General features: G+C 36.0%; 1 long non-coding RNA gene and 1 pseudogene across 1 annotated transcript in view; both read left to right on the forward strand.

The window, feature by feature from the left end:
* The window catches only part of LOC100986620 (uncharacterized), a 213015-nt gene that overhangs the window by 90881 nt on the left and 98944 nt on the right, over positions 1-23190 (forward strand). The gene's annotated exons all lie outside the window — the stretch shown is intronic.
* Positions 12878-21304, forward strand: LOC129397449 (actin, cytoplasmic 2-like; annotated as a pseudogene).

The following is a 23190-nucleotide window of genomic DNA, read 5'->3' on the forward strand; positions in this document are numbered from 1 at the left end:
TCCCTTCAGGCAAGCAGTCTCTCTCTGGCCCAGGCCCAGGCCCACCCAGGCTCGCCGAGCTCTGTCCTGCTTTCTTCTTCCTCTTGATGTAAGAAGGCATTCCCTTAGCAGGCAAAGGGCCATTGGCTGGAATGTTTGCTCAGCTTGTACACAGGTTTCCACTCCTGGGCAATGCCCCTGTGACTTGCACATCTAGCTTAATTGAATGTTCTCAGTAGGAGAACTAGATGCTCCATTAGATTTGTCCTCACATGGAGGCCCCAGGGGAAAGTGTGTCTTGGAGTTCCTTCAGCCACTAGGTAGGGCTGGGTCTAGTCTTAATTTTTCATGTAAATTGTGCCCCTTCTTAAGAAGGCAGAACAGGAGAACAGGGGGATCACAAATCCTCATCCCTCCCATGGCCACAAGGACTCAAATTGCTCTGGTCCAAGAAGGGGCCCTTTGCAATCCCCTTGTCCTCTCCAACCTCCCCCAACAGTTGAGAGTAGGTAGTAAGCTGGCAGTGGTCAATCCAAACCACCTCTTCCCAAGGGAGCTGTTCCTGCCTCTCTACCAAGGATCCTTGGAATGCCCTTGGCAGTCCCATCCAGTGAAACTTGAGATTCCCTGACTTTTCTTTCCACTAGACCTAAGGAATGTATGGCATTTTCATTTGACATATTATGGAAATCTTTGCAAATCAGTACATATGATCTACTTCATTCTTGTTTATTTGTTTATTCACATTTCATTGCATTTTAAAGCAGGTATTAATGTAATAACATTCACATAGTTAGAAATTCAAGCAATAGATATACAATGAAAAGTCTGGTTCACTCATGTTCATTTTCCACTATTGCTACTGTTAAACAGGAAACCATTTGTATTAATTTCTTGTGTATCTTTCCAGAGTTTCTTTATAAAATCAAATATAAAGATATATTTTCCCTTGTCTTTTTATCCAAAAAGTAGAATACAACAAACTTGAATCCTCATTTTTTTTACTTAATAGTATCTTTTTGAAAAATAATTATTTTTAATTTTTATGGGTACATAGTTTTTTATAGGTACATAATTTTTATGGGTACATAAATTTTTTATGGGTACATAATTTTTATGGGTACAAACAGGAGGTATTTTGATATAGGCATACAATGCATAATAATCACATCAGGGCAAATGGGGGTATCTATCACCTCAAGAATTTATCCTTTCTTTGTGTTACAAACACTCCAGTTATACTCTTTTGGTTATTTTAAAATATTCTATAAACTGTTGTTGACTTTAATCACCCTGTTGTGCTTTTATAAAATACTCAATTTTATGTAATCTTTTTTGTACCCATTAACCATCCCCACTCCCCCTCCCCACTACTCTTCCCAGTCTCTGGTAATGATTATTCTGTAATACTCTCCATTTCCATGAGTCCAAATGTTTTAATTTCTAGCTCCCACAAATAAGTGAGAGCATGTAAAGCTTGTCTTTCTGTGCCTGGCTTATTTCACTTAACGTGATGTCCTCCAGTTCCATTCATGTTGTTGCAAATGACAGGATCTTGATCTCTCTATGGCTGAATAGTACTCCATTGTGTATATGTACCATATTTTCTTTATCCATTCGTCTGTTGATGGACACTTGGGTTGATTCCAAATCTTGGCTATTGTGGCTAGTGCTGCAATAAACATGAAAGTGCAAGTGTCTCTTTGATATACTGATTTCCTTTCTTTTGGTTATATACCTAGCAGTGGGATTGCTGGATTGTATAATAGCTCTATTTTTAGCTTTTTGAGGAACCTCTATACTGTTCTCCATAGTGAATGTACAAATTTACATTCCTACTAACAGTGTATCAGGGTTCCCTTTTCTCCACATCCTCACCAGCCTATTGCCTGTCTTTTGGATACAAGCCATTTTAATTGGGGTGAGACGCTATCTCATTGTAGTTTTGATTAGCATTTCTCTGATGGTCAATGACGTTGAGCACCTTTTCATATACCTGTTTGTCATTTGTGTAACTTCTTTTGGGAAATATCTATTCAAATCTTTTGCCCATTTTAAAATCAGATTATCAGATTTTTGTCCTATTGAATTGTTTGAGCTCCTTATACATTCTGGTTATTAATCATTTGTCAGATGGATAGTTTGCAAATATTTTCTTTCATTCTGTGGGTTGTCTCTTCACTTTGTTGACTGTTTTCTTTGCTATGCAGAAGCTTTTTAACTTGATATGATCTCACTTGCCCTTTTTTGCTTTTGTTGCCTGTGTTTGTGGAGTACTACTCAAGAAATCTTTGCCCAGGCCAATGTCCTGAAGATTTTCCCCAAAGTTTTCTTATAGTGGTTTCATAGTTTGAGGTCTTAGATTTAAGTCTTTAATCCATTTTATTTGATTTTTGTATATGGTGAGAGATGAGTCTAGTTTCATTCCCCTGCATATGGATATCCAGTTTCTACAGTGCCATTTATTGAAGAGACTGTTCTTTCTCCAATGTGTGTTCTTGGCCCTTTTGCTGAAAATGAGCTCACTGTAGATGTAGGGATTTGTTTCTGGGTTCTCTATTCTGTTCATTGGTCTATGTGTCTGTTTTTATGCCAGTACCATTTATTATAGCTCTGTAGTATAATTCGAAGGGAGGTAATGTGATTCCTCCAGTTTTGTTCTTTCTGCTCAGGATGGTTTTGGCTATTCTGGATCTTTTGTGGTTCATTTAAATTTTCAGATTTTTTTTTTTTATTTTTGTGAAGAATGTCATTAGTATTTTGAATGTCAGTAGTATTTTGTGAAGAACGTCAATAGTTTATAGTACATTTGGGATGGCATTGAATCTGAAGATTGCTTTAGGTATTATAGCATGGACATTTTAACAATATTGATTCTTCCTATTCATGAACATGGAATATTTTTCCATTCTTCGGTGTTCTCTTCCATTTCTTGCATCAGTGCTGTATAGTTTTTATTGTAGAGATCTTTTACTTCTTTGGTTAAGTTTATTCCTAGCCATTTTATTTTATTTATGGCTATGTAAATGGGATTAGTTTTTTGATTTCTTTTCCAGGTTGTTTGCCATTGGCATGTATGAATACTACTGATTTTAGTATGTCAATTTTGCATCCTGGAACTTTACTGAATTTGTTTATTAGTTCTAGTAGATTTTTTGTGGAGTCTTTAGATTTTCCTAAATATAAGAAAATACCATCTGGATATTTTACAAAGATAATTTGGATATCCTTGTAAAAGGATATAAATACTAGTAAAGGATATATATCATATAGGTATATCAAAGTATATACAAAGTATACCAAAGGATATACTTACAAGGATATATATCCTGGATATAAATACAAGGATAATTTATCTTTTTCCTTTCCAATTTAGATGCCCTTTCTTTCTTTCTCTTGCCTGATTGCTCTATCTAGGACTTCTAGTACTATGTTGAATAACAGTGGTGACAGTGGGCATCCTTATCTTGATCTAGATCTCAGAGGAAAAGCTTTCAGTTTTTCCTGATTCAGTATGATATTAGCTGAGGGTTTGTCATATATGGCTTTCATTGTGTTGAGGTATGTTCCTTCTATACCCAGGTTTTTGAGGTTTTTCTTTTTTATCATGAAAGGATGTTGAACTTTATCAAATGCTTTTTCAGGATCAACTGAAATGATCATATAGTTTTTGTCCTTCATTCTGTTGATATGATATATCACATTGATTTATTTGCATATGTGAAACTATCTCTTGCATCCCTGGTATAAATCCCACTTGGTCATGATGAATGATCCTTTTAATGTGTTGTTGAATTTGGTTTGCTAGTATCACGTTGAGAATTTTTGCATCAATGTTTATCAGAGACGTTGACTTGTAGTTTTCTTTTTTTGACGGGTCTTTGTCTGGTTTTGGTATCGGGATAATACTGGCCGCATAGAATGGGTTTGGAAGTATTCCTTCCTCCTTTATTTTTTGGAATAGTTTGACTAGAATTGATACTGTTTCTTCTTTAAATGTTTGGTAGAATTCAGCAGTGAAGCCATCAGGTCCTAGGCATTATTTTGCTGAGACTTTTTATTATGGCTTCAATCTCGTTACTTGTTATTGGTGTATCAGGTTTTGAATTTCTTCATGGTTCAATCTTGGTAGGTGTGTGTGTCCAGGAATTTATTCACTTCCTCTAGGTTTTCAAATTTATTGGCATATAGTTACTCATAGTAGTTTCTAACGATCCTTTGAATTTCTGTGGTATCAGTTGTAATGTCTCCTTTTTCATCTCTGATTTTACTTATTTGGATCTTTTTTTCTTAGTCTGCATAAAGGTTTGTTGATTTTATTTATCTTTTCAAAAAATGACTTTTTATTTCATTGATCTTTTGTATTTTTTTCATTTCATTCATTTATTTCTTTTTTTTCTTATAAGGGATAGGTTATTTTCAATGTTAGAGCATCAAGAGAAGAGTCCAAATTTGAATGCCATTGGAGTAGGAAGAAAAAGCATACCGAATGTGTAGCAGGGGCTCAATAAATAAGTTAGTTATTTGGTAAGTAACTTTAAAAGAACAATTTTGGAAAAGGCTAAAAATTAATTCCTGAAATATATCTCTTTAAAAAATGAGCTCTATATTTTTCTATATAAAGTTTTTTTTAATTGTGGGGAAATTTATATAATATACAATGAACCATTTTAAAGTACAATATGGTGATATTTAGTGTATTCGTAATATTGTATAAACACCAGCTCTAATTTGAAAGCTTTTTTATCACTTCACAAAACAGCCATACATAGTCACTCCCCATTCCTCCCTCTCCCCATCCTCTGGTAACCTCCAATCTGCTTTCATTTCTATGGATTTACCTATTCTGGATCAAAAAGCAAACCATACAGTATATGTCTTTTTACGTCGAGCTTCTCTTGCTTAGCATAATGTTTTCAAGGTTCAAGTTGCAGCATATGTCAGTACTTAGTTCCTTTTTATAGCTGAATAATATTCCATTGTATCTATATAACACAGTTTGTTTATCCATTCATTTGTTGATGAACATTGGGTTTCTACTTTTGTCTCCTAGAAATAATGCTGCTATAAACATTTAATTGCAAGTTTTTTTTGTGGTCCTATGTTTTAATATCTCTTGGGTGTATACCTAGCAGTGGAATTGCTGATATAGAAATAGTTCTGTATTTAACTTTTTAAGGAACTTCTAAATGTTTCCAAGTGACTACACCTTTTTACATTTCTGCTAGCAATGTATGAAACTCTTATTTCTTCAGTTCACTAACACTTGTATTTCTTTTCCTTTCTATTTTTTCAAAAATATATAATTTCAATAGATTTTGGAATACAAGTGGTTTTTGTTTACATAGATGAATTGTATAGTGGTGAAGTCTGAGATTTTACTGCACCCATCACCTGAGTAGTGTACATTGCACCCAATATGTAGTTTCTTATCCTTCACCCCACTCCCACCCTCCCCATTTCTGAGTCTCAAGTTCATTATACCACTCAGTATGCCTTTGCATACCTATAGCTTAGCTCCCACTGATAGGTGAGAACATACCGTATTTGGTTTTCCATTCTTGAGTTACTTCACTTAGAATAATGGCCTCCAGCTCCATCTAAGTTGCTGCAAAAGAGAGCTTTCATTCTTTTTAAGGCTGAGTAGTATTCCAGGGCGTTTTATATATATATACACACATATACACACACATACATACATACATATACACATACCACATTTTCTTTATCCACTCATTGGTTGATGGGCAGTTAGGTTGGTTCTATATCTTTGCAATTGTGAGTTGTACTGTGATAAACATACGTGTATAGGTATCTTTTGGATATGATGACTTCTTTTCCTTTGGGGAAATACCCAGTAGTGGGACTGCTGGATCTATTAATGGATTACTTTTAGTTCTTTAAGAAATCTCCATACTTTTTTCCATAGAGTTTGTACTAACTTACATTCCCACCAGCAGTGCATAAACATTCCCTTTTCACCACCTCTATTCCAACATCTATTGCTTTTTTTGACTTTTTAATAATGGCCATTTTGGCTGGAGTAAGGTGATATACCATTGTGGTTTTAATTTGCATTCCCCTGATGACTAGTGATGTTGAGCATTTTTTCATATGTTTGTTGGCTATTTGTGTATCTTCTTTTGAGAAACGTCTTGTCATTTGCCCATTTTTGATGGGATTACTTTTTTTTTCTTGCCGCTTTTTTTAAATAAGTGAATTATTATTATTTTTTATTATTATTATACTTTAAGTTTTAGGGTACATGTGCACAATGTGCAGGTTAGTTACATATGTATACATGTGACATGCTGGTGCGCTGTGCCCACTAACTCGTCATCTAGCATTAGGTATATCTCCCAATGCTATCCTTCCCCCATCTCCACACCCCACAACAGTCCCCAGAGTGTGATGTTCCCCTTCCTGTGTCCATGTGTTCTCATTGTTCAATTCCCACCTATGAGTGAGAATATGTGGTGTTTGGTTTTTTGTTCTTGCGATAGTTTACTGAGAATGATGATTTCCAATTTCATCCATGTCCCTACAAAGGACATGAACTCATCATTTTTTATGGCTGCATAGTATTCCATGGTCCTTGTAGATTATGGATATTCCTTTCTGGATGCATAGCTTGCACATATTTTCTCCCATTCTGTGGGTTGTCTGTTTACTCTGATAATTATTTATTTTGCTGTGCAGAAGCTTTTTAGTTTAATCAGGTCTCATTTATTTATTTTTGTTTTTGTTGCATTTACTTTTGTGGTCTTAGTAATAAATTCTTTACCTAGGCTAATGTCCAGAAGAGTTTTCTCTAAGTTTTCTTCTAGAATGTTTATGGTTTCAGGTATTTTACTTAAGTCTTTGATCCATCTTGATTTGATTTTTGTATATAGTGAGAGATAGGCATCCAGTTTCATTCTCCTACATGTGGCTATCCAGTGTTCCCAGCACCATTTATTGAATAGGGTGTCTTTTCCTCAATTTATGTTTTTGTATTCTTTGTTGAATATCAGTTGGTTGTAAATACTAGGTTTTATTTCTGGGTTCTCTATTCTGTTTCGTTGGTCTAAATTATCTATTTTTATATCAGAACCATGCTGTTCGATTACTATAATCTTGTAGTATAAGTTGAACTTAGGTAATGTGATGGTCCCTATTTGATCTTTTTCCTTAGGATTGTTTTAATTATTTGGGCTCTTATTTGGTTCCATATGAATTTTAGGATTTTTTTTTTCTAATTCTGTGAAAAATAATATTGGTAGTTTGATAGGAATTGCATTGAATCTGTAGATTGCTTTGGGCAGTATGGTCATTTTCATGATATTGATTCTTCCAATTCATGAGCATGGGATGTGTCTCCATTTGTTTGTATCATATCTATGATTTCTTTCAGCAGTTTTGTAATTCTGCTTGTAGAGATCTCTCACCTACTTGGTTAAGTATATTCTTAGGTATTTTATTTTAATTTTTGCAGCTATTATAAATGAGATTGAGTTCTTGATTTGATTTTCAGTTTGGTTGTTGTTGGTGTATAGCAGTGCTACTTATTTGTATACATTGATTTTGTAATCTGAGACTTTACTGAATTTGTTCATCAAATCTACGAGTCTTTTGGAGGAGTCTTTAGGTTTTCCAGGTATATGATTATATCATTGGCAAGCAGAGATAGCTTGACTTCCTATTCCAATTTGGATGCCTTTTATTTCATTCTCTTGCCTGATTGCTCTGGCTAGGACCTTCTCATTCATTTATTTCTGCTCTGATCTTTATTATTTCTCTTCTACTAATTTTAGGTTTGATTTGCTCTTGCTTTTCTAGTTCTTTAAAATGCATCATTTGTTGTTTAAGTTTTTCCTACTTTTTTGATATAGGTGCTTATTACTATAAGTTTTCCTCTTAGTACTGCTTTTGCTGTATCCCATAGGTTTTGCTGTACTGTGTTTCCATTTTCATTTGTTTCAAGATATTTTTAAGCCTCTTTTAATTTCTTCATTGATCCACTGGTCATTCAGGAGCATATTCTTTAATTTCCATGTGTTTGTAGAGTTTCCAGAGTTCCTCTTGCTATTGATTTCTAGTTTTATTCCCTTGTGGTGAGAGAAGATACTTGATATGATTTCAATTTTTTTGAGTTTTTAAACACTTGTTTTGTGACCTAACATATGATCAATCCTTGAGAACAATCCATGTGCTGAGGAGAAGAATGTGTATTCTGCAGCCATAGTATGAAATGTTCTATAAATATCTATTAGGTCCATTTGGTGTATAGTGCAGGTTAAGTCTGATGCTTCTTTGTTGATTTTTTCTGTCTGAATGATCTGTCCAATGCTGAAGGTAGGGTGTTGAAGTCTCCAGCTATTATTGTATTGGAATGTATTTCTCTTTAGCTCTAATAATATTTGCTTTATGTATCTAGGTACTCCAATGTTAGGTGCATACATATTTAAAATTGTTATGTCTTCTTGCTGAATTGACCTCTTTATCATTATATAATAACCTTCTTTGTCTCTTTTTATAGTTTTTGTCTTGAGATCTATTCTGTCTGATATAAATATAGCTACTCCTGCTTTTTTGGTTTTCATTTCCATGGAATATCTTTTTCCATCCCTTTATTTTCAGTCTATCTGTGTATCTGTGTCTTATAGATGAAGTATGTTTATTGCAGGAAACAGATCATAAAATCTTGTTTTTTAATCTATTCAGCCACTCTGTCTTTTGATCGAAGAGTTTAGTACATTTGCATTCAGTGTTATTATTGATAAGTAAAGACTTACTCCTGTCATTTTGTTATTTGTTTTCTGGTTGTTTTGTAGTCTTCTTTCTTCCTTCCTTCCTGTCTTCCTTTTTGTGAAAGTAATTTTCTATGGTCATGTGTTTCTATTTCTTGCTTTTTATTTCTTGTGTATCTGTTGTAGGTTTTTGATTTGAGGCTACTATGAAGCTTGCAAATAACATCTTATAACCCATCATTTTAAACTGATGACAACTCTTGATTGTAAAAAACAAGCAAACAAAAAACTAATAAAAATGCTTAACTTCATTACCCCCGCCTTTTAACTTTTTGTTGTTTCTATTTATGTCTTAGTATACTATGTCTTAAAAAGTTGTTGTAGTTATTATTTTTGATTGGTTCATCTTTTTGGCTTTCTACTTAAGATATGAGTACTTTACACACCATGATTACAGTGTTATAATATCTTGTAGTTTTCTGTGTATTTACTATTACCAGTGAGTTTTGTACCTTCAGATGATTTCTTATTGCTTGTTAATGTCATTTTATTTCAGATTGAAGAACTCTTTCTGGTATTTTTTTTAACATCAAATCTGATGTTAATAAAACCCCTCAGCTTTTGTTCATCTGGGAAAGTCTTTATGTCTCTTTCTTGTTTGAAGAATATTTTTGTTGGATATACTACTTTAAAATAAAAGGGTTTTTTTCAGCTCTGTAAATTTATGATGACACTCTCTCCTAGCCTATAAACTTTCCACTGAAAAGTCTACTGCCAGGTGTACCAGAGCGCCATAGTATGGTATTTGTTTCTTTTCTCTAGCTACTTTTAGGATCCCCTCTTTATCCTTCATCTTTGGGAGTTTGATTATTAAATGTCTTGATGTAGTCTTATTTGGGTTAAATCTGCTTGGCATCCTATAACTTTCTTGTATTTGAATATTGATATCTTTCTGCAGGTTTGGAAAGTTTTCATTATTATCTTATTGAATAAATTTTCTACCATTATCCCTCTCTCTCTACCTCCTCTTTAAGGCCAATTACTCTTAGATTTGCCATCTGGGCACTATTTTATAGATCTTGTAGGTGTACTTTATTCTTTTTATTCTTTTTTTCTTTTGTCTCTCCTGCCTCTGTATTTTCAAATAGCCTGTCTTCAAGCACACTAATTCTTTCTTCTGCCTGATCAATTTTGCTGTTGAGAGACTCTGAGGCATTCTTCAATTTGTCAGTTGAATATTTCAGCTTTAGAATCTCTGCTTGACTTTTAAAAAATTATTTCATTCTCTTATTAAGTTTATCTGATAGGATTTTCAATTCTTTATGTTATATTGAATTTTGCTTAGCTTTTTCACAACAGCTGTTTCGAATTCTCTGTCTGAAAGGTCACTTATCTCTGTCACTCTGAAATTGTTCACTGGTGCCTTATTCAGTTTATTTGGTGAGATCATATTTTCTGGGATGATCTTGATATTTGTGGATGTTTATCAATGTCTGGGCATTGAAGAGTTAGGTATTTATTCTAATCTTCAAAGTCTGGGCTTGTTTGCACCTGTCCTTCTTGATAAAGTTTCCCAAGTATTCAAAGAGAATTGAGTATTGTGATCTAAGTCTTTGGTCACTGCAGCCATAACTGCATTAGGAGGCATGCTAAGTCCAGTAATGCTGTGACTCTTACAGACTGGTAGAAATACTGCCTTGGTGGCCTTAAGTAAGATCTGAGAGAATTTTTTGGATTACCAGCCAGAGCCTCTTGTTTTCTTCCCTCACTCTCCCTCAAACAAACAAACAAATGAAGTCTCTCTTTCTCTCTTTCTGCTGAGCTGCCTGGAGCTGGGGAGGAGTGACACAAGCACTCCAAAGACCACCATCACTGCACCTGTGTTGGGTCATTACTGAAGCCAGCATAGTACTGGGTCTTGTCTAAGGCCTGTTGTGACTGTTGCCTGGCTACCTGATGTTTATTCAAGGTCCAAGAGCTCTTTAGTCACCGGGAGGTGGTGAATCCTGCCAGGCCTGAGCTCTTTCCCTTCAGGGCAGTGGGTTCCCTTCTGACCCAGGGTAGGTCTGCAAATGCCATCCAGGAGCTAGTAGGGTCTGGAATTGGGAACTTTAGAAATCTACTTGGTGCTTTATTTTACTGTGGCTGAGCTGGTATCCAAGTTGTAAGACAAAGTTCTTTTTACTCTTCCCTCTTTCTTCCTCAAGCAGGATTACCTTCCTGTGGCCACCACAGCTGAGAATGTGCTGGGTCACACCTGAAGCCAACATGGTACTGGGTCTCATGCAAGGCTTGTGGCAACTACTGCCTGGCTGCTGCTAATGTTTATTCAAGGACCAAGGGCTCTTTATTCACCAGGTGATGAATTCTGGGTCCTTCCCTTCAGGGGAGGAGGTTACTTTCTGGCCCAAGGTGGGTCTAGAAATGTTGCCTGGAAACTAGGTCCTAGAATGGAGGCTTCAGAACTCTGCCCTGTTACCCTATTAGACTGTAGCTGAGCAGGTATCCAATTTGCAAGACAAATGTCCTCTTCATTCTCCCCTCTTCTGCCCTTAAGCAAAAGGAGTTTCTGCTGGAGCTGCAAGCTGTGCTGCCTGGAGTTGGGGGAGGGGTCATGCAAGCACTCCCTTGGCTGCCCCAGGTGGTGTCTCACTGGGTTGCATGCACTGCAAGTCCACCGGCTCCAAGCCCAGCCCAGCATCAGGACTTGCCCAGGAATGGTAGACTTTATGTCTGAGACTGCCTTTTAAGTTTATTTAGGATTCCAGAGCACTTTAGCCTACAGTGGTGGGGCTAGCTGGAACTTAGTTTCCAACTGCTGGAATGGATTATTTCCTTCTGGCTAGGGCTGATCCAAATGCTCTTCCATGGGAACCTGCTGAATTCTGTCCTGTGTTGCTTTTGGCTGTGACAGGGCAGCACTGAGTTCCAATGCAAAGTTTCACAATTACTTCACTCTTCCTCCTCCAAACACACGGACTCTCTCAGCACCACAAGGTACTGCTGGAGAATGGCGGATGAGTGGTGTAGACAACTCAAGACCATCTTTTCTACGCTCTTCAGTGCCTCTTTCCTTGGTAGGATGTTAAAACTAAGTACTGTCATCACTCACCTGATTTTTGGTTCTTATGAAGGTGCTTTCTTGTGTGGATAGTTGTTCAATTTTGGTGTTCCTGCAGTAGAGACAATCAATGGAGGGTTCTGTTCAACTATCTTGGGCCACCTCCTCCAATCCTGTTCTACTTAATGTATCTTGGCAAACTTTCCATATCAGTACAGAGAAAGCTTCTTCATTCTGACTGCTGCATAGTATCCCAGTGCTTGAAGGTACCATGATTAATTTAGCCATCCAATTCATAGGCACAGGTTATTTGGGTTGCTTTCTATTACTTGTAATTACAAACAGTGCTATTCTGTTATATCTTGAACATATATTTTTGTGCACGTTATAGAAAATGTCAAAGTGGTTTTCATGTAGGTTGTTCCAGTGAATGAGAGTTTTTATTTTGTCACATACTTGGCAACCCTGAGATTATCAATACGATTTAAATCTGTCTGCCAAACAGATAGGTTTGTAAAAATGTACTTTATTGTTTTAATGTGAATTTCTTTGATTATAAGTACAATTAAGAATATTTCCAAATATTTGTGAACCATTTTTCTTTTTTTGTGAGCTGCCTTTTCTTGTCCTTTGTTCATTTTAAATCGGGTTGTTTTAGCCTCTTTTAAATTGATTTTTAAAACTTGTTATATATTAATGATATGATTTAGGTTTGTGTCCCCACTCAAATCTCATGTCGAATTGTAATCCCCAGTGTTGGAGGAGGGGTCTGGTGGGAGGTGATTGGATCATAGGGGCAGATTTCCCCCTTGCTGTTCTCATGCTAGTGAATGAGTTCTCACGAGATTTGGTTGTTTAAAAGTGTAGCACCTCCCACTTTGCTCTCTTCCTCCTTCTCTGGCCATGTAAGATGTGCCTGCTTCCCCTTTGCCTTCTGCCATGATTCTAAGTCTCCTGAGGCCTCCCCAGCCATGCTTCCTGTACAGCCTGTAAACTGTGAGCCAATTAAACCTCTTTTATTTATAAATTGTCCAGTCTCAGGTAGTTCTTTATATAGCAATGTGAGAACGGACTAATACAATTAAGGAAATTCATCTTATTGTATAACTGTTAGAAATATTTCCCTCAGGGTCTCAGTCACTGCCACCAGCCCATGGACTCTGTTCTCCCACCACTCTGCCACCCCCCTCCTCTGCCGGTTACAATGGAAGAAGAAATCACCATGCTTTTCATTGACATTGGCTCCAGCATGTACAAAGCTGGCTTTGCTGGGGCGACGCTTCCCGAGCCATGTTCCCTTCCATTGTCAGGTGCCCCTGGCACCATGGTGTCATGGTGGGCATGAGCCAGAAGGATTCCTATGTGGGCGATGAGGCCCAGACCAAGCACAGCATCCTGACCCTGAAGTACTCCATCAAGCATGACATCATCACCAATGAGGTGGGATGACATGGAGAAGATCTGGCACCACACCTTCTACAACAAGCTGCATGTGGCCCCAGAAGAGTACCTTGTGCTGATGACCAAGCCCCCCCCTTGTGCTGATGACCAAGGCCAACAGAGAGATGACTCAGATCATGTTTGAGGTCTTCAACACCCTGGCCATGTACATGGCCATCCAAGCTGTGCTGTCCCTCTACACCTCTGGGCATACCACTGGCATTGCCATGGATTCTGGAGATGGGGTCACCCACACGGTACCCATCTATGAGGGCTACACCCTCCCCCATGCCATCCTGCATCTGGACCTGGCTGGCTGGGACCTGACTGACTACTTCATGAAGATCCTCATGGAGTGCAGCTACCGTTTCACCACCATGGCTGAGCAGGAGATTGTGTGTGACATCAAGGAGAAGCTGTGCAATATTGCCCTGGACTTCGAGCACAAGATGGCCACTGGCACATCCTCCTCCTCTCTGGAGAAGAGCTACGAGGTGCCTGATGGCCAGGTCATCACCATCGGCAATGAGTGGTTCTGGTACCGGAGGCACTGTTTCAGCCTTCCAGGGCATGGAATCTTGTGGCATCCAAGAGACCACCTTCAACTCCATCATGAAGTGTGATGTGGACATCTGCAAAGAACTGTATGCCAAAACGGTGCTGTCCAGTGGCACCACCATGTATCTGGGCATTGCCGACAGGATGCAGAAAGAGATTACCGCCCTGGCACCCAGCTCCATGAAGATCAAGATCATCATGCCCCCCGAGTGCAAGTACTCAGTGTGGATTGGTGGCTCCATCCTGGCCTCACTGTCCACCTTCCAGCAGATGTGGATTAGCAAGCAGGAGTATGATGAGTTGGGCCCCTCCGTCGTCCACCACAAATGCTTCTAAATGGACTGTGAACAGATGTGTAGCATTTGCTGCATGGGTTAATTCAGAAGTATAAATTTGCCCTTGGCAAATGCATACACCTCATGCTAGCCTCACAAAACTGGAATAGCCTTCACAAAGAAATTGTCCTTGAAGCTTGTGTCTGATATAAGCACTGGATTGTAGAACTTGTTGCTGATTTTGACCTTGTATTCAAGTTAACTGTTCCCCTTGGTATTTGTTTAATACCCTGTACATATCTTTGATTTCAACCCTTAGTACATACATGTGGTTTGGTCACTTCATGGCTGAGGTAAGAACATGCTTGTGGAAGACAAGTCTGTGGCTTGGTGAGTCTGTGTGGCCAGCAGTCTCTGATCTGTGCAGGGTATTAATGTGTCATGGCCGGGTGTTCTGGAATTTCTCTAGAGGCTCGCATGGGCTCCTGAACTAATTGTTTCTGTCCTGCTGGTCTGTCAGGGTTGGAAAAGTCCAAGCCATAGGACCCAGTTTTCTTTCTTAGCTGATGTTTTCCTGCTAGAACACCATGGACTGTTACTTGCCTTGAGTTGGAAGTAGTTTGCATTTATACCTGTAAATGTATTTATCCTTTTAATTTATGTAAGGTTTTTTTTTTTTGTATGCAATTCTGGATTCTTTAAAGAGATGACAATGAATTTTGGTTTTCTACTGTTATGTGAGAACATCAGTCCCCAGCAACCCGTCATTGTGTAAGTAGAAATAAAAGTGCTGCTGTTAAAAAAAAAAAGAGAAAAAGAAAAAAAAAGAAGTATTTCCCTCAGTTTCCTGTTGCTTTTTAGCTTTCTGTATTATACTTTAAAAATAGTTTTATTTTCCCCCAAACAATGCGTACAGTTATTACAAAAGTCAAAGTATATAAGGCTTATAATAAAGTGGAAGTCCTTCATCTCACTTCTACTCACTGAGCTCCTGCTTCCCAGAAACAACTGTTTTCATCTCTCTTAGCTGTTTCTCTGGCACGTACCTCCAACTTCTAAATAATATGCTTATATTACTTTTTTTATTATATCAATTTTAGACATTTTCTATTGACTTCTGTCAATGGATGTTGAAGATTTATCTCTTTTATAATAGTTCCTCCTTCCTTTCCCTCATATATACTTATGCCTTCTATTGGCTCTCTATATGTATTATTTAATTTTGGGGTAGGTCAACATTCAGTATTTATATTATTTTGACTATTTAAATGTTATTTGTAGTTTAGCTGAATAATTTACTGTGATTAGATTTCCATTCCTGTCAACTCTTTGTTTTTCCTGGAGTTAACAATAGCCTCAGGTTTTTGTTTGCTTCAAATTGGTAGATTGGTAGTTTCTGTAGGCCCAAAATAGTTGAATATTTTCAATTTTATGTGTTTCAACTTAATACACATCTTTGACTAGAATCAAGCACATTGAATAAGAATTTTTGTTTGTTTGTTTTTGTTTTTTTTTTAAAGATATCATCCTGGAGCCCTTCATCCTCTTACAGTAGTCCTTCTGTTTAGGTTGCATCTCAACTCAAGGAGGCTGTGCTATGCTTGGTGTCTTAGAATACAGAAGTCGACTGGAATAATTTCCTAGAAAGTAAACCTGTATTTTTTGATAGAGTTGGGCAGGCATAGTCAATTTTTTTTGATGGGACAGAGGTAAAAATCTGGAATTTTATTTTATTTAATTAATTAATTTATTTTTGAGACAGAGTCTTGCTCTGTGCTTAGGCTGGAGTACAGTGGCACAATCTCAGCTCACTGCAACCTCTGCCTCCCAGGTTCAAGCGAATTTTGTGTCTCAGCCTCCTGAGTAGCTGGGATTACAGGCATGCACCACCATGCCTGGCTAATTTTTGTATTTTTAGTAGATACGGGGTTTTGCCATGTTTGCCAGGTTGGGCTGGAACTCCTGGCCTCAAACAATCCACCTGCCTTGGCCTCCCAAAGTGCTGGGATTACAGGTGAACATTGTGCTTGGCCTTTGTTTCTTTTATAAGTATTTTATTGACTCTCCTGCTGTTAGTCTTAATCCCTGCCTTCTAGGACATTTGGTGCTTCTGACTTCTGAGCCTCTCAGGCGTTCTGTGGGGAAACTGGATGGCTTCTCATTGTCGTAATCCTTTTTGACACTTGCATTTCCATTTACTTACTCTACTCAGTCAGTTACTACTCATCCAACCACTTTTCCAAGTTTCCCATCACTTATCTGCTGTTTCTTCTTTTTCACTTTATTTCATTTTGTGGATTTATGCCATCTGTATTCTTTTGTGAATAGCTCTGGAACATTTTTCAATGGGTAAAAAAATATTAGTGAGTGTTCTGTCTAGCTCATTCATTCAGGTTCTCTCTGCCTCTGGCTGTCTTTGAGTAAGCTATTTCCCAATTCTGTAAAAAGACAAGTTAACTTGTGGAACTGAGCATAATATAAATATTTTCAATCTATAGGTATTTTATTTAAATCCTGACCACAATGCAAAGAGGTTTTCTCCAGTAGGGAATGTAAATCTCTTCAAGTCAAATCCTCATTTGAATCAATTGTAACATCTAACTGGTTCCCCCATTAATTAATGAGTTAATTAAAAATATTTGTCAAGTATTCATTTTATATTTATATGAGAGTTCTGACTGTACCTTTGGAAAAAAATATCTTTTAACAATTTTGGAGTTCCTGCTGAGATGCACAATAAGTTCTCCTGATCAGAGCCAAGTTTTCCTGTCACTTACCTGTTTCTTTTTTTTTTTTTTTCACTTTCTTTGCTTTTGTGGATTTAAACCATCTTTATTCTTGTGCCCACAGAAGTATACTTTATGAGCAGCTTATGTCAAGACACATTTTTTCTTGGCTCCTTAAGGTGAATCCCAAGTGGCAATAGAACTTTAACTTTGCCAGCTCTATATTCTCAGGAATTTTTTTCCTATCAGTTAATTTTGTGTTTTGTTTTTGATTCTTTTCCAGCCAGTAGGTTATACTTCATTGGTGACAGCAATTACTGGGAGTTTGGCCTTATGATCTGGCTATTTGGTGATCTGTGTAGATAGATGATAGATACCTGTTCGTTGTTGGGTAAGAGATGACAGAGAATCTGGTTTGTTAGTCTTTTTAATTTGTTTTCTGTTCATTTGAATGTCTGTTTTGAAACAAATCAATTAGAAATTGCATGGCCACTAGGAAGGAGAATATCTCTTTGATATCTGGATTGGTAAGGGTCTTTAAATTTGCTTTTTGTTTTAAATTTCTGTGTCTCTTGTGTTACTTGACCTGTGGCTAAAATTGTAGAATTGAAGCTATGAGCTTTCTGTCTGTAATTTGGAAAGGCATTTACCTCTCAATGTGTGTATATATATTCCTATTTCTGGAGGGTGTAAGTAAATAAGATTACAAAGTCTTTTAAGTTAAAGGATATTTGTTCTGATTGGTTAATAGAATATATAAATGCCTATATAAAATCCCTAAAACATAAGCTAATTAAATTTCTAATACTTTAATGTGCTATAAAAATGTGCTACAATTGGTTCTTCCTGAAGCTAACTCAGAAACCTTTTAAGAATCTGAATTCACATAATTAAGCAAATATTTGGCAAATGACTAGTTTACCAATGTGAGTTTAATAAAAACAGCTTTGTCTTTTCTGACTTATCACTATTAAGCATAATATAAGCAAACAGCTTATTTTACCTGGGTATGTTTTTCTTATTATTTTTTAACTGATCAAATAAGCTAACATTACTTTTATGTAATGTTTAAGATTGTAAAAAATGTAAATTTATGTCTAAGTGAAGTGAATCCTTATTCTGACACACTTTTTATTTCAACAGTAATTGTGTTTTATCGTATGTCATGTTGAAGATAATTTTTAAGATCTCTAGGTAACTTAAGCCTTATATCGATATTAAATAAATTAATATGTAATCAATAGATATCTAGTTACTTTCTAAGTAGGATAGGACACTGACACATATATTATTAAGAATAATTTTACTTATTTTTGTATGTTAGAGAAGCTGTAACAATGAGTCATGTTAATAAATGTGCTCACTTTTGCTACACAGGGATGCATGAGACTACAAAAAGTTGTATTATGAATTTTGTTAATCTGCTAAATGCTTTGAGATGACAGAAAGATGTTAATTATCCACTTTCTTGTCTTTTCTGTGAAATAGAAGTTAATTACTTCAGTTAAAAGTTATAATTAATATGAGTGGTTACAACCACACTGGGAACAATAGTGACAGAAAAATGCAACTGAGAATATGCTTTTGTTTTTCCATAAGCAGCAGTTCTTGGAATTTTTGTTCTTCAGATTACTTCACACTTATTGAGGACCTCAAAGAGCTTTTGTATATGTGATTACAACTATTTATATTTAGTATATTAAAAATCAAAACTGGGAAATATTTAAAATATCCATTTATTCATTTATTTAAAGATGGCAATGATGAATGTATAGCATGTGATCATAAATAAGAGCTTCATACTATTATAAAATTAGTTTTAAACTTCTGGACCCCCTGATATCTGCATTAGAATAAAAGTGTCACCAGAGTATGAAAGAGCATAATAAAGGCTAAAACTTCAAAGTTAAAGCTTAGTATTTAAGCTACTAAATGTGTTAAAACTTCTACAAAATTCACTCAGTCTTGATGGGCTTGGTTCCTTGATTTACTGATTGTCTTTTCCTACAATGTGAATGGTTATTCTTTCTATGGTAACCAACCTTCCTGATTTGCCTTGAACCACAGGGTTTCCTGGATGTGAAATTTTTGGCGCTAAAACCAAAACATTCCTAGAGAAACCAGGATAGTTGGTTGCCCTATTTACTTTCTGTTAATCTGCCTAGAAAGCAAAGATTCTGTGACTCACCTGAATAGTTGTACATTCTGTATGTTAACTTTATGCTCTTATCTATGAAAAAGTAGAAAAACGAGAAGAAGAAAAAAAAAAGAGGAGGGGGAGGCCGAGGAGTGGGGGTGTGCAGGGGAGAAGAAGGAGGAAGAGGAAGAGGAAGAGGAAAAAATGTCCCTTATTTATGAAAGTAAGTTTTTTCTTTCATGTAGGGTTCTTTACAACCATGTTACCTTGTATATTCATTTTTAAATGTCTTATTGTCACTTTAATAGGAAACCAAATACTATTTCTCAGGCACTCATGAACCTATCTTAATCAAGTGTCCAAATCTTTGACAGCTTTTTTGATTTTTGCCTTTCTAAAATCAGACCTGAAATATAGAAGAAAATAAAATAAAACTTGCAGGACATCTTTTATACCTAAAACAGTTTTTGAGATTTCCCAGAGGATTCCTAGAAAATCAAAAAGATTTGTTCTTTTACTTTATAAAAAGAGATACTGGAAATGATTAGCTTTTGTGGGTTGCATGGAAGAGTTGTCACATCAGAAGATCTGTCTTGTGTTCCCTAGATTAAATTTGCATAGGTCAGATGCTATTAATATAAATATTTTAGAAACTTTATGCCTTATGAGGTATTCATCAATGCCTTGCTTTCTGTATATGTTTCAATTTTAAGGAAAACACTGATCAAAAAGTCTTATAAAGTAGTTCTGTTGAATTTTCCTATATTTGTCTGAGTCTTAGTAGTGTTTTACCTGATGATATTGAGCAATAGTGCATTTCAATTGTTGTTTAAAATATTAATTGGCCACAGCCTTTTTTCATTTTTTAAAAAGCTTGAATCAAATAATTTTAGGCCAGTGGTTCTCAATGCACAGATATACTCACAAAGTTTTATAGAAATAGAGAAGTCTAAGCCCTACTCCAGACTTACTGAATCTCTTTTCTTGATATTCTTGGTATGCTATTTACATGCTAAATCTAAGGATTATTGTATGTTGTAGCTCAATAATTTTTCCTCTATAAAATATACTCATCTAGTTTTATAAAGTGGATATGACATTCACTAATTTCTTAAAAAGTAGACTTAATCATTACCCTAGGAGATATTTGTTTACATTTTTTTCAGGTGAATGGCTTTATTATCTTTGTTTTGCATGCCACCAATCAAACAACCAACTTTCCTTGTTGCATTGTTCTTGCATTATTTTTATTATACATTCTCATCAGTCCTTTTACACTTGAAAATTAATAAAATAATTATAGCTCTGTCATTCATGAGTGGTTTTTGTTTTACTCTAATGCTTATTGAAGTTTCTCCTATTAGCTACAGGCTGGGGTTGGTGTCTTCAACAAAGAAGGACAGGCTCAGAGTCTTATGGAAAAGGTTACTTCAAATACTGACCCTTCAAAGCATTGATTCTTAGGTAGAGGTATCTGACTTGGAAACACTTAAGCAACTTTCAGATCATATCAGTATAATGAGTGAGGATTTCCAGAACTCTTTTTAGTTTTGAGGAGCAGACGGCCTCATGAGACTACTATCTATGTATGCATTTGCATCATCTACAGATATTGATAGTTTTTTCTTTTTATTTCCGATTTTTATACTTTTATTGCTTTTGATTGTCTAAATGCAATGGCTAAACCTTCCAAAAACGTAGTTAATAATACTGATGACAGTGGAAATTTTTGTTTTCTTCTTCTTTTTTTTTTTTTGAGGTGGAGTCTTGCTCTGTCACCCAGGCTGGAGTGCATTGGCGCTGTCTTGGCTCACTTTAAACTACACCTCCCGAGTTCAAGCAATTCTTCTGCCTCCGCCCCACAAGTAGCTGGGATTACAGGTGTGTGCCACCATGCCTGGCTAAATTTTGTATTTTTAGTAGAGACAGGGTTTCACCATATTGGCCAGGCTGGTCTCGAACTGCTGACCTGAGGTGATCCGCCTGCCTCGGCTTCCCAAAGTGCTGGGGATTACAGGTGTGAGCCACCTTGCCCAGCCTGTTTTTTTCTTGATTTTAGTGGAAATACTTTTAGTAGTGTTTTTACGATAAGACCGATTTGTTAGTTTTTAGTCTAATGTATCTTGTTAAGAAGTCAGCCATCCATATCTATTTTACTCAGCATTCATTTTTAAGTTAGTATCAATAATAGATGTTCAGCATTGTATGATTTTCTCCTTTAACATATTAATATAATAAATCACATTGAATCTTCCTTACCTTCTAGGAATTAACACCATTGTTTATGGCATATTTTTAAATGTGCTTTGTGATTATATTTGGTTATATTTATTTAGAATATTTACATGTATATGAATAAGGCTAATATATCATTTTAAAATTTGAGACTATCTTGTCTGTTTGGGGTATGAATACTGTACTGGTTTGTTAAATAAATCTGGAAGCTTTTCTTTTTCCTCTCTCTGTCCTAGATTGTTTTACGTAAGAGGTGGTTAGGGTTGGAAGTGAAGACTTAAAGCTGTCATTATTTGAGGTGGTATAATCATTTACCTAGGAAAAATCACAATCAACACCCAATCCATTAGAACTGATAAGAGAATTCAGAAAGTTTGCCAGATATAAGAGCAACCTACAAAAATCAATAGTATTGCCTTATGCAACCCATAACTTACTAGGAAATATAATAAAAGAGGGAGAAATTATTCATAAGGGCAAGAAATCTACAAAGAGTCTAGGAATTAATAGAAGCAAAAACACACAATAATCTCTAAGGAGAAATCTTACAACTGCCATTAAAGGACACAGAAGATGATTGAATAAAGGGGGAGACAGTCTATGCCCTTGGATTGGATAACTTAACATTGCAAAGATTTATATTGCCCACAAATTCATCTATAAACTCAATGTATTCCCAAATGAAATTCCATGTAGATGTTTTTGGGAATATGATAAATTCTCTCTAAAATTCATATGGAGGAATAAAAGTCCATGTATAGCTAAGTCTTTATAAAGAACAGTGAAGGATGGGGATTTATCTTACCAGATATTAAGATATACTACAAAGCCAAAGTAATAAATACACAATGATATTGACACAAGTTTAGATAAACAGACCAGTGGAGCAAAATACAGAGTTCAGAGACAGACCACTGTGTATGTGGGAAGTTAGTGTACAGTGAAAGTGCCACTATGATTCAATGGGAGAGGAACAGAGAGTGAGCAAACTGGTTCATTATACAGAGAGAAATAAGACCAGATATCTTGCCAACACCACATACAAAGGTGCATTCTATGTGAATTAAAGACCTAACTGTGAATGGTAAAACTACAACATTTTAAGAAGATGTAGGAGATTATTTCTGTACCTAAGAAGGAAAGACTTCTTAAACAAAACTTCAGAAGCACAAACTATCACGCAAAAAATTATATTTATTACATATAAATTAAGAGTTTCTGGAAAAAAATAGAAAAATTTCTAACATTCCAAATATAATAGTAAAGAAATTTCTAATATTCTAAAAGAAAATTAAGGATTTCTGTTCAACAAAGGATACTACTGAGAAGGCTAATTTATAACAGAATGAGAGAAAGCAGTTGCAATATCCAAACCAACAAATGAATATTAATAATATCTACTACAAGCACAGAAGGTAAAACTCAAAATTCTAACAAATATGTGAAATGGTATGCAAACTTATTAGGAGTCAGGGAAATGTGAATTAGACAATAATGAAGTATAACTTTATAGTTGTTAAACCAGCCAAAGGTAGAAGGTGGATAATTCCAAGTGTGGTAGTGATACACAGGACAGAAGGATATGGGAGCTTGAGGATGTGTAGATGGTACAGCCACCTCAAACATAGTCTGGCCCTATTCAGTCAAACACATTGTCTATGCATTCCCTAGACCCTTCCACGTCTGGAGTACATATCTTGAGGCAATTCTCACATAGATCCATAAGTGGCCTGTGTAGGGACACTGTAGGAACTTGTGTATCCCATACTGGCAAGGTGAAGAGGTAAAATGTGGTAGATGTACATCATGAAATATTATAAAACTATTAGAAGCAATTAATTAAATGTGTACAGAGCAACATGAATGAACCCCCCTCCCAAATGAATGGAGCAAAAAAAAAATGTAGGAAACACAATGAGATATATAACACAATCTCATTTACATAAGTTAAAAATATAGTACCATGGAACAATGCACATCTTGTAAAAATATGCTAACGTTAAAGTGGAGAGAATGAAAGAACAAAGACAAAAAGGAACAAAGTTATTCT

This window comes from Pan paniscus, chromosome 2 (assembly GCF_029289425.2).
Source record: "Pan paniscus chromosome 2, NHGRI_mPanPan1-v2.0_pri, whole genome shotgun sequence".
NCBI lineage: Eukaryota > Metazoa > Chordata > Mammalia > Primates > Hominidae > Pan > Pan paniscus.